The sequence below is a fragment of the Arachis ipaensis genome, chromosome B8, assembly GCF_059453495.1.
Source record: "Arachis ipaensis isolate K30076 ecotype BB chromosome B8, ASM5945349v1, whole genome shotgun sequence".
Lineage (NCBI taxonomy): Eukaryota > Viridiplantae > Streptophyta > Magnoliopsida > Fabales > Fabaceae > Arachis > Arachis ipaensis.
This window is the reverse complement of record NC_142443.1, coordinates 78,511,152-78,523,793: the sequence shown is the minus strand read 5'-3', so window position 1 is coordinate 78,523,793 and position 12,642 is coordinate 78,511,152.

Here is a 12,642-nt window from a genome sequence, read left to right as displayed (position 1 = left end):
ACCCTTCCTCCACACCTCAAATATGCTTACCTTGAAGACGGGCAGAAGTTTTCGGTTATCATTGCAAGGGAACTCACTTCTCAACAGGAAGAACAGCTACTCGGTGTGCTGAGGAGGCACAAGAAGGCAATTGGGTGGAGTTTGGCAGACATAGTAGGCATCAACCCTCAAGTCTGTGAGCATAGAATATTTCTAGAAGAGGGAGCAAGACCTGTTTGTCAACCCCAGAGAAGACTGAACCCTACTATACTAGAGGTTGTCAAAAAGGAAGTGACCAGACTACTAGAGGCAGACATCATCTATCCCATCTCAGACAGTGAATGGGTAAGCCCAGTACAAGTGGTGCCAAAGAAGTCTGGAGTCACTACAGTGAAGAATGAGCATAGAGAGCTCCTGACAACCAGAGTTCGAAACGCTTGGAGGGTCTGCATTGATTACAGATGCCTCAACCAAGCAACCCGTAAGGATCACTATCCTCTTCCATTCATTGATCAAATGCTGGATCGCCTGTCAGGTAAATCGCATTATTGTTTTCTAGATGGTTACACAGGTTATTTCCAGATTCATATAGCTCCTGAGGATCAGGAAAAGACCACTTTTACATGTCCTTTTGGGACTTATGCTTACAAGAGAATGCCCTTTGGTTTGTGCAATGCACCAGCTACTTTCCAGAGGTGCATGATGAGTCTTTTCTCTGATCTTATTGAGGACTGTATGGAGGTTTTTATGGATGATTTTAGTGTTTATGGCGATTCCTTTAGCCTTTGCTTAGATGGATTATCTAGAGTGTTAGATAGATGTGTCAGTACAAACCTGGTATTAAATTTTGAAAAATGCCACTTTATGGTTAAACAAGGGATTGTACTAGGACATGTTGTGTCTAATACTGGCATTTCTGTAGATCCAGCAAAGGTGGATGTTATTTCTAGTTTACCTTACCCCTCTTCTGTGAGGGAGGTCTGTTCTTTCCTTGGCCATGCAGGTTTTTACAGGAGGCTCATTAAGGACTTCAGTAAGGTGCACTTCCCTTATCCAGGCTACTGCATAAAGATATTGAGTTCGAGTTCAGTGAAAATTGCAAACAAGCGTTTGATAAGCTGAAGACCGTACAGACCCAAGCTCCAATTGTAAGAGAACCAGACTGGAGCCAACCATTTGAAATAATGTGCGATGCTTCCAACCATGCTGTAGGAGCAGCACTGGCTCAGTGTGAAGGTAAGGATCCTTTTGTTATTGCTTACGCGTCTAAAACTTTAGATGCCGCTCAGTCGAATTACACTACTACTGAGAAAGAGCTTCTTGCTATTGTTTTTGCTTTGGATAAATTCTGAGCCTATTTACTTGGTACTAAAGTAGTAGTGTATTCAGACCACGCAGCTCTAAAGTATTTATTATCTAAAAAGGAGTCTAAACCAAGGCTTATACATTGGATACTGCTATTACAAGAATTTGATTTAGAAATTAAGGATAGGAGTGGTAACCAGAATTTAGTGGCAGACCACTTGAGTCGCCTTGAGCACATTATAGATGACTCCACTCCTATAGCTGATAATTTCCCATTTGATAACCTGCAAGCAGTATCTGAGATAGTCCCTTGGTATGCACTTGTAGCTAATTATCTAGTTAGCCGCACTTTTCCTCCGAACTTTTCTAAGCATTAAAGAGACAAGCTGAAAAGCGAGTCTAAATATTATTTATGGGATGACCCATATTTATGGAGATGTGGCGCTGACCAGGTAATTAGATGGTGTGTGCCTCAATCAGAATTTCAGTCCATCTTAGAGGCCTGTCACTCATCTGAGAGTGGAGGACATTTTGGCCCTCAAAGAACTGCTAGAAAAATCTTAGACTGTGGATTCTGGTGGCCTACTCTTTTTAGGGACGCTGCTGAATTTTGTAAATCTTGTTTCCCATGCCAGAAATTTGGTAATATATCCAGGAGGGATGAGATGCCTCAACAGATTATGCTTTTTTGTGAAATTTTTTATGTTTGGGGCATTGACTTCATGGGTCCATTTCCAAATTCTAATGGTTATTTCTATATATTGTTAGCTGTAGATTACGTTTCCAAATGGGTGGAAGCAATTCCTACCCGCAATGATGATGCTAACACTGTTGTTTCCTTTGTGAGAAACCATATTATTTGTCGCTTTGGATCACCACGAGCAATCGTGAGCGATCAAGGCACCCATTTTTGTAACAGGAGACTAACAGGACTAATGAAGAAGCATGGGATAATTCATAAAGTTGCAACAGCCTACCATCCTCAGACTAATGGGCAAGCCGAGGTGTCAAATAGAGAGATAAAGCGTATCTTGCAGAAAATAGTCAAACCTCATAGAAAAGACTAGAGCACCAGGCTACAAGATGCACTCTGGGCATACAGAACAGCATACAAAACACCCATTGGGATGAGTCGTTTCCTCTTAGTTTATGGAAAAGCTTGTCATCTCCCTGTTGAAATAGAGCATAAAGCCTTTTGGGTAGTAAAGGAATGTAACATGGAAATTGAGAGAGCCGGAGCTGAAAGGAAGTTGCAACTGCAGGAACTGGAAAGCCTTCGCCTAGAAGCTTATGAGAACTCAAGACTATACAAGGAGAAGATGAAGGCTGTACATGATCAGCACATCAAGAGGAAAGAGTTCCAACCTGGGGACTTAGTCCTCCTTTACAAGTCTCGACTGAGGCTCATGCCAGGAAAGTTAAGATCAAGATGGGAAGGTCCATACAAAGTAGAGAAGGCCGAACCGTACGGAGTTTATCACCTAAGCCATCCTTCAAGCTCTGAACCTATCAAAGTTAATGGACATCGTTTAAAGCTATACCATGGTGAGAAGCTGAAGAAAAACAAGGAGCTCGAGATCTTCCTCTTGGAAGATCCCCACATAGCTGAAGACTGAGCTAGTGGAGCGTCCAACTTATGGACATTAAAGCAAAGTGCTAGGTGGGAGACAACCAACCATGGTATGATCGTTCCTTTCCTTATTTTTAATTTTCTTATTCAATAACTCTTCTCTTCATTAGTACATTTCGTGCATCTGCATTTTCACATATTTTTAATTAAAAAAAAATCACGCGACGCGACCGCCTCATCGACGCGTCCGCGTCGCAGGGAGCTGGGAGACAATAATAATATGAACAGAGAGTTACGCAGGAGCAGGGCTGGAGGCGAGCCAATGGCACAAACCGTCCCACGCGACCGCGTGCCCCACGCGGCCGCGTGACCTGGATTTTGACGTAACAAGGGTGCACAGCCGAAAGTTATGCTAGAATGGTGCTGGACTGGCGCTGGACGCGCAGTCCCTCTCACGCGATCGCGTGCCCCACATGACCGCGTCACATCCTAATATTTGACCACTCACACGATCGCATGCCCCATGTGATCGCGTCACCCAAAATTTGGCACTAATATGATTTTGAACAGAGAGTTGTGCGAGTGCGAGGCTACCCTCGCGCCATTAGCCTAAAACGGGTCACGCGACAACGTGACCGACGCGATCGTGTCATTAAGTTTAAGCGCAAGTCGCGTGACTGCGTGCCCCACGCGACCACGTCGCTTGCGCCGCACAGTTTTCCTGATTTGCCAATTATCATATCTTTTCCCCCCAAATCCTATTTTCTTCTCTACATTTTTCTACTCTAATATTCAATGCTTGCTTTTCACAAATTCCCTTTACTATTTTATTCATTGAAATTAATTTTCAATACAAACATGATGGTTTGTTACGAGTGATGCTTGATCTATGCTACTCATGCCCTTTGCTGGCATGCCAATAAACACCTTGCATTCACTTGTCATCATATGCACTAGCTATTTTCCATTAATGAGTTTTCACATGTACTCATGAGTTTGTGTTAACATCTTTTACCTTTTAATGTGCATTTTTAACCATCCTTTCCCCTTCTCTTCCTTGCTCTACACCTTTGAATTTAATTTACTTTCTCTTCCCTTTTTCAGGATGGCCACCAAAAAAGGAAAAGAGAAAGCTACTCCCAAACAACCAGCAAGAAGAGGTACAAAAAGAGCATTAGTGGCAGAGCCTTCTTCAACTGCGGTTGAGCCCTTAACAAGGAAAATTAAGAGGATCATAAAGGTTGATGGTAAAGAAAGAGCCTTCCCAGCAAAGGACACTGCGCGATTCCCCAATCGCTACTGTGAGCAGATGTTCCCCATCCTGGCTGAAAGGAGTTACAACAATGAATACCTTCTTCTCCTCCCGCCCAATATTGTTACCTTTGTTGAGCCGCAAATCACACGAAGACAATGGGGTTTTCTACAAAGACAGCCAAGGCAGGTCAATCTTTCTTGGGTAGTCGAGTTCTACTCCAACTTCCACCTACCAACCCTGCAGTCTGTCTTTGTCCGTCAGAAACAAGTCCCCATTACAGAAGAGGCCATTCAAAAATTCTAAGTCTTCCCCCCTATTCCAGAAGGATTGGATGCCTTTCAAGAAGCCGCACTCAAGCGCCAGATGTACCAATTTGACTGGGACACCGTTCTCAGAGTTATCGCACTACCTGGCAGCCGATGGATCTACGGATACCATCGTACCCACCCTAAGGGAATTTTGGCTTCAGCACTTACCTTGGAGGCTCGCGTATGGGCACAGATTATGTCCCATTACGTCTTTCCAAGCACTCACGAGTCCTCCTTCACTGCGGACATGGCCGTTCTACTATGGTGCATCCTTACAGACCAACCTCTGAATCTACCAAGACATATCCGAAATGCCATGGGACACGTACAAATTGCGGGCAACTTACCTTTTCCTGCCCTGGTCTCAGATCTTGTCTCAGCAGCCGGAGTCTCCTACAGAGCTGGGGACACCAAAGCCATGCTTCCCCGGGATGATCAGTTTGTCCCCAACGGGAAATACCTTAGACTTCCAGCAGCCACTGTCAGCCAGCCTACTGAACCAGTTGAAGATATTCCTTCTTCAACACCACAAGCACCTACAACTGCCCAACTGCTCCAACAGATACTTGAAAAGTTGGATCGGCAAGAACACAAAGCTAAGATGAGAGAGTGCCATAACAAGCGCCGATTCACATACCTCAAGGAGCTGATCATGGGAAAATTCAAGGACTCAGATACCCCGAACTCCACTTCTTTTACCAGCACAGGGAGCCATGATGGTCCCGACTGTGGAGATACTGCTACCAGCCCACCTATGTTCTTGACAGATGGCACCGAGGACGGTGCAAAGCCTTAAGTGTGGGGAGGTCGGTCAGTACCTGACTTCTGGAGGTAATTTCTCTTCCCTAGCACCAACAAATTAGGATATTTAGTTAGATTTTTCTTTTGTAGAATAGGATAAATTGCATAGGAATAGGTTAGTTGCATGCATGTTCTGCTTGATTGAAAAGACAATAAGTTTCTTCTAAGACCCTATCTTTGGAACAAAATTTCACTAATTTTAATTAAAATTTTTATGTTAAATTTGCTTGAAGTTGTATTTGGAACATGATTTTTGAGCTAAAGAACACACAACCTGTGAGAATTGAGCCTTTATGAATGGTTACATTATTTAACCATAATTATTTTATTCTTGTGTGTTTACTTCTCTATGATTGTAATCTACATTTTGTTTCATCCTATATGTCCAATGTTTATTATATTTATATGTTTACACATGATTGAGGCCATTATTTGTTGAGCTTACTTATCCAAATTAAGCCTACCCTTTCAATTACCTTTGTTAGCCACCTTGAGCCTTTAAATCCCATTTGTTCTATATTTTACCACATTACTAGCCTTAAGCAGAAAAACAATTATATATCCTAAATTGAATCTATAGTTAGCTTAAGATAGAATTATGTATGTTATTTAAGTATGGGAAATTGTGGGAACAAAGGATAATAAGGGAATGAGTCATGATAATATTTTGGGAATTTGGATACCTACTCATGTGAAACTATAAGAATAAAAAAATCTATGTGCATTGATAAGGTATGTTATTTTTATGTTTCTATGTTTATGAAAAAAAAATCCAAAAATACTCAATAAATAAATAAGGGGACAAAATTACCCCAATGCTAAGTCAAACATTCAAAGATCAATGCATGTATGATAAAATCAAATTAAAAGATTGATACATGAGTATGGATGTGAAAGGAAATTTCTGGGTCGCTAGGTATGAACTCTAAAGTTATATAGAATATATATATAGGTTATGTTAAAGCTTGGGTTAATTAGAGATTCAATTTATAAGCTTACTTAGCCATATATATATATCCTCACCCTTACCTTGGCCCCATTACAACCTTGAAAAGACCTCATGATGTTTGCATTGGTATATTAAATGTTGTTGATTGATTAGGAGAAGAACAAAAATTAGAGAGCATGATTAGAAAAGGATAGAGTGATGACCCTATACACTAGAGAGACTAGAGTGTACATACATCATCAGTGAGGGTTCCATGCTTGAATTTCTATGTTCCCTGCTTTCATGAGCTATCTTCTTGCATTTTTATCTGTTCTTACTATATAAGAATTGAGTTAGTGAGATTTGATTTGTAATTATTTTGAAGAGCTTATTTACTTTAGATCAAGTGGACAAAAATCATATAGTTGCATTCATATATATAGGTTGCATTGCATTTCATAGGTTTTACATGTTCTTACTCATTCATTTTATCTCCTTCAACTAAGCATGAGGACATGCTAATGTTTAAGTACGGGGAGGTTGATAAACCACTATTTTATGGTTTATATTGTGTTTAATTGTGTGGTTTTATCATGATCTTTACCCACTTATTCATTAAATAAGCATGCATTTATAATTCCTTCCTAAAGTTATTGCATGATTGAAAACTTGCTTCCTAGAGACTTTTAATTATGTATTTTATTTCTCCTTTATTCCATTTGATGCTGTGATTTGCGTGTTAAGTGTTTCAGGCTTCATAGGGCATGAATGAGTTGGAGATTGGAAAGGAAGCTTGCAAAAATGGAAGGAACACAGGAAATTGAGGAGATGACCAGCGAGAAGTGACGCGGCCGCATAGATGAAAGCTGCATGGATGACGCGACCGCGTGGCAAAGCAGAAAGCCGAATGACGCGGCCGCATGGATGACGCGACCGCGTGACATACGCGATCTGCATAATCTGTAGAATCGCTGGGGGCAATTTCGGGCCTTATTTTGACCCAGTTTTCGGCCCAAAAAAGCAGAGTAGAGCCAGAGAACATGCAGAAACCAACAACAACATTCATTCCGCATAGTTTTAGTTTTCAGATCTAGTTTTTTCCTCTCTTCTAGGTTTTCTCTCTACACATTCATGGTTTTTAGGATTCATTATTTTTCATTGTTTTTGCATTGGGATATTGAGAAGAGTTATTGCCTCATCAAGACTTCGACATTCTAGTTCGTTTTCTTTACTTGTCTCTTACTCTTCCATGTTCCTTAATTTACTTAATTTTACTATTGGATTATTTTAGCATTTATTAAATACAAGAATTACTTTTTATTTTCAATTAATCCTTTGATCATTATTTATCATGTCTTTCTTTAATTCCCTTTCTTATGTTATGAATTCTTCATTTACAATGAGCGAGTAGTTCCCTAACTTGATGGGGAGTTGATTGAAAGAAACCCTTGAGTTGGGATGCTCAAGAGAATGATTGTAATTGGGTTTATTGTTGGATTACTCTCTAGTCACTAACACCAATCCTCCCAAGAGCGGATTGGAACTTGTGGATAGAATAACATTCCAACTTGTTTGACTTCCCCTTACTTAGTAAGGGACAACTAAACAGAATAACCCGCAATTATCAAATTAATCTTGAGAGTACTGCAACAAGAATAGGGCTTCCAGCTAATCAACTCCCAGTCAAGGCTTTTATTTAAATTTATATAAATTCTCTAATCTAATTTTCTGCCATTCAACTCAAACCTTTTTGAAACCATCTGATTAATAAAATAGCACACTTTTTTGCAACTCGTTGGGAGACGACCTGGGATTCATACTCCCAGTATTTTAATTTTAATTTCCGTGACACCCTTCTAAATTGATAAGCGGATTTCTGGTTGGTTGAGAACTATAATTGCAACGCATATTTTATAATCATTCTTAACTCGTCAATTTCCGCTCGCATCACTCCACACCTTAATCTACGGGGTGTAAAAACTCCACAGTAGAAAATACAAAAGTGAAAGTAGTCTAAGCATGGCCGTGTGGCCAGCCTCAAATGTCTAAGGACTAAACGTCTAGAGATATGAATACAATAGTAAAAATTGCTATTTATACTAAACTAGTAACTTAGGTTTACAAAAAATGAGTAACTAAGTGCAGATAGTGTAGAAATCCACTTTCGGGGCCCACTTGGTGTGTGCTTGGGCTGAGCATTGAGCTTTACACGTGCATAAGCTGTTTTCGGAGTTAAACGCCAGCCTGGGTGCCAGTTTGGGCGTTTAACTCCAATTCTGGTGCCAGTTTGGGCGTTTTACGCCAGGAAGTTTTAGGCTGGTTTTGGACGCCAGTTTGGGCCATCAAATCTCGGGCAAAGTATGAACTATTATATATTTCTGGAAAGCCCATGATGTCTACTTTCTAACGCAATTGAGAGCGTGCCAATGGGGCTTCTGTAGCTTCAGAAAATCCACTTCGAGTGCAGAAGGGTCAGAATCCAACAGCATCTGCAGTCCTTTTTCAGCCTCTGAATCAAATTTTTGCTCAGGTCCCTCAATTTCAGCCAGAAAATACCTGAAATTACAGAAAAACACACAAACTCATAGTAAAGTCTAAAAATATGATTTTTGCATAAAAACTACTAAAAATATAATAAAAAGTTACTAAAACATACTAAAAACTATATGAAAACAATGCCAAAAAGGGTATAAATTATCCGCTCATCAGAGGCATAGATGATTCCGGACATTTTTTTCTTCGACGGCTCGGTCAGAAGGCTCCTCCGGAGCTTTGCATATTTTGATTTCGTACAAAGGTAGGGTTTTGATAAATTCTCACCGGTTCAATTGATATTGGACAATTGAATTAATGTCATGATTACTTGTTGATTGAATTTGATTGAATTTATATTGAATTTTGTGATATATTGATATTTGTGATAAGTTTGAAGTTCAGAGGGTTTTAGTGCAGTCAGAAACTGAGTTATTCTGATGAATTTGATTTCTGGATTATGATAGGATAATTTGAAAATGTTGAAATTTTTCTGGTTTGATCTATTGGAAATAGTTTGAAAAGAGTGTGGAAAATGGTTTGGATGCAACCCGAGAAGGGTGGCAAAGTCCGGGTTTTAGGGAGAATGCCGCCGAAATTTTGTTTTAAGTCTTAAGAATTTATTCAAAATTTTTTTTAAAAGAAAAAGATTGAGTTTAATATTATAATTATATAAGTATTTCGGGTATTTTGGGTAATAAATAAAGTTTAGAGGTAAAACGGGCATTTTATAAAAGCTCAGGGTTATTTATATAAATATGAAATAAAGTGAAGGTTTAAATATAATTTTATATATAAAAAGAATTCGTGGTTTAGAAAGTAATTAATAAAAGTTTGAAAATAAGGTTTTATAAAATAAGTTTTAAGGGTATTATAAATATTATTTTAAATATTTGTTTAAAATTACTCATTTACATTAGAGTAAATTATTATTACAAATTATTATTTATCAAGATATTATTATATTATTGTATGTATTATGAAAATAAAACAGAGAGTGGTAAACAGGCAAGTTTTTTCTAAAAGCTTTAGAAAGACAAATCTAAGCTAAGAATCTCATGATCCCTGATGAGCGGATAATTTATACGCTTTTTGGCATTGTTTTTATATAGTTTTTAGTATGATTTAGTTAGTTTTTAGTATATTTTTATTAGTTTTTAAATAAAAATCACATTTCTGGACTTTACTATGAGTTTGTGTGTTTTTCTGTGATTTCAGGTAATTTCTGGCTGAAATTTAGGGACTTGAGCAAAAATCTGATTCAGAGGCTGAAGAAGGACTGCAGATGCTGTTGGATTCTGACCCCCCTGAACTCGAAATGGATTTTCTGGAGCTACAAAAACCCAATTGGTGCGCTCTCAATTGCGTTGGAAAGTAGACATCCAGCGCTTTCCATCAATATATAATAGTCCATACTTTGCCCGAGTTTTGACGACGCAAACTGGTGTTGAAACGCCAACTTCCTGCCCTATTCTGGAGTTAAACGCCAGAAACAGGTTGCAAATCAGAGATAAACGCCTTAAACAGGCTACAACCTGGCGTTTAACTCCAAAAAGAGTCTCTACACATGAAAGCTCAATGCTCAGCCCAAGCACACACCAGGTGGGCCGAGAAGTGGATTTCTGCATCATTTACTCATCTCTTTAAATCCTAGTAACTAGTTTAGTATAAATAGGACTTTTTACTATTGTATTTCAATCTAGAGTTCATCTTTAGTTCATCTTTAGATCATATTGTACACGTTTACGAGGCTGGCCATTCGGCCATGCCTGGACCACTTTCACTTATGTATTTTTCAACGGTGGAGTTTCTACACCCCATAGATTAAGGTGTGGAGCTCTGCTGTTCCTCATGAAGTAATGCAAAGTACTATTGTTTTTCTATTCAATTCAAGCTTATTCTCATTCCAAGATATTCACTCGTATTTCAACTTGATGAATGTGATGATCTGTGACATTCATCATCATTCTCGCCTATGAACGTGTGCCTGACAACCACTTCCGTTCTATCTATAATAGCTTGAGTGTTTATCTCTTGGGCTCCTCGTTCATATCAGAGTCTTTGTGGTATAAGCTAGAATTATTGGCGGTCATTCTTGAGATCCGAAAAGTCTAAACCTTGTCTGTGGTATTCCGAGTAGGATCCGGGATGGGATGACTGTGACGAGCTTCAAACTCACAAGTGCTGGGCGTAGTGACAGACGCAAAAGGATCAACGGATTCTATTCCAACATGAATGAGAACCGACCGATGATTAGCCGTGTGGTGACAGCACATTTGGACCATTTTCACTGAGAGGACGGGGAGTAGCCATTGACGACGGTGATGCCCAACATACAGCTTGCCATGGAAAGGAGTATGAATGATTGGATGAAAGCAATAAGAAAGCAGAGGTTCAGAAGCAATAAGCATCTTCATACGCTTATCTGAAATCCCACCAATGAATTACATAAGTATTTCTATCTTATTTTATATTTTATTTATATTTTAATTATCAAAATCCCATAACCATTTGAATCCGTCTGACTGAGATTTACAAGGATGACCATGGCTTGCTTCAAGCCGACAATCTCCGTGGGATCGACCCTTACTCACGTAAGGTTTATTACTTGGACGACCCAGTGCACTTGCTGGTTAGTTGTGCAAAGTTGTGAAGAAGAATTGAGATTATGATAGTGCATACCAAGTTTTTGGCGCCATTGAGATCACAATTTCGTGCACCAAGTTTTTGGCGCTGTTGTCGGGGATTGTTCGAGTTTGGACAACTGACGGTTCATCTTATTGCTCAGATTAGGTAATTTTATTTTAATTTTAAGCTTTTTGTTTTTTTATTTTATTTTCGAAAAATATTCAAAAAAATAAATTATTCTATGTTCTTCAGAATTTTTAAGAATGAATTCTAGAGTTTCATGAGATATGTTGAATCCTGGCTGGCTGTTAAGCCATGTCTAATCTTTTGGACCGAGGTTTCAACTATCCTTAGAAGAGCTTCTTTGTCTTTCTCAGCAATTTAGCTGTTGTATGTAATGATCTGCTAAAGCTTGGCTGGCCAATGGCCATGTCTAGTGTTTTGGACCGAAGCTTTAACTGAAAGCTTGCCTGGCTAGTAAGCCATGTCTAATTCCTGGACCGGAGTTTTAGACTAACATTGCATGATTCCTGAAATTCTTATTAAAAATTTTGAAAACCTTATTTTTCTTTTTCCAATTAATTTTTGAAAAATAATACAAAAAATTTTTAAATCATAAAAACCAAAAATATTTTGTGTTTCTTGTATGAGTCTTGTGTCAAGTTTTAAGTTTGGTGTCAATTGCAGCTTTTTAATTTTCTTAAAATTTTTGAAAAATACATGCATTGAGTTCTTCATAATCTTCAAGTTGTTCTTGTATATTTTCCTTGTTTGATCTTTGCATTTTCTTGTTTGGTGTCTTTTCTTGTTTTTCATATGCATTTTCAATTTGTTAGTGTCTAAACATTAAAAATTTCTAAGTTTGGTGTCTTGCATGTGTTTTTTTTTCTTAAAAAAATTTTCAAAAATAAGTCTTGATGTTCATCTTGATCTTCAAAGTGTTATTGGTGTTCATCTTGACATTGAAAGTGTTCTTGCATGCATCATGTGTTTTGATCTTGAATTTTCATGTCTTGAGTCATTTTGATGTTTTTCTCTCTCCTCATTAAAAATTCAAAAATAAAAAAAATATCTTTCCCTTATTCTTCTCATAAATTTCGAAAATTTGGATTGACTTAGTCAAAAATTTTTAAAAATCTAGTTGTTTCTTATGAGTCAAATCAAATTTTCAATTTAAAAATTCTATCTTTTTCAAATCTTTTTCAAAAATCAAATCTTTTTCATTTTTTCTTTCATATTTTCGAAAATTTTAAACTTGATTTTCAAAATCTTTTTCTTATTTTTATTTCATATTTTCGAAATTAATGCTAACAATTAATGTAATTGATTAAAAAAT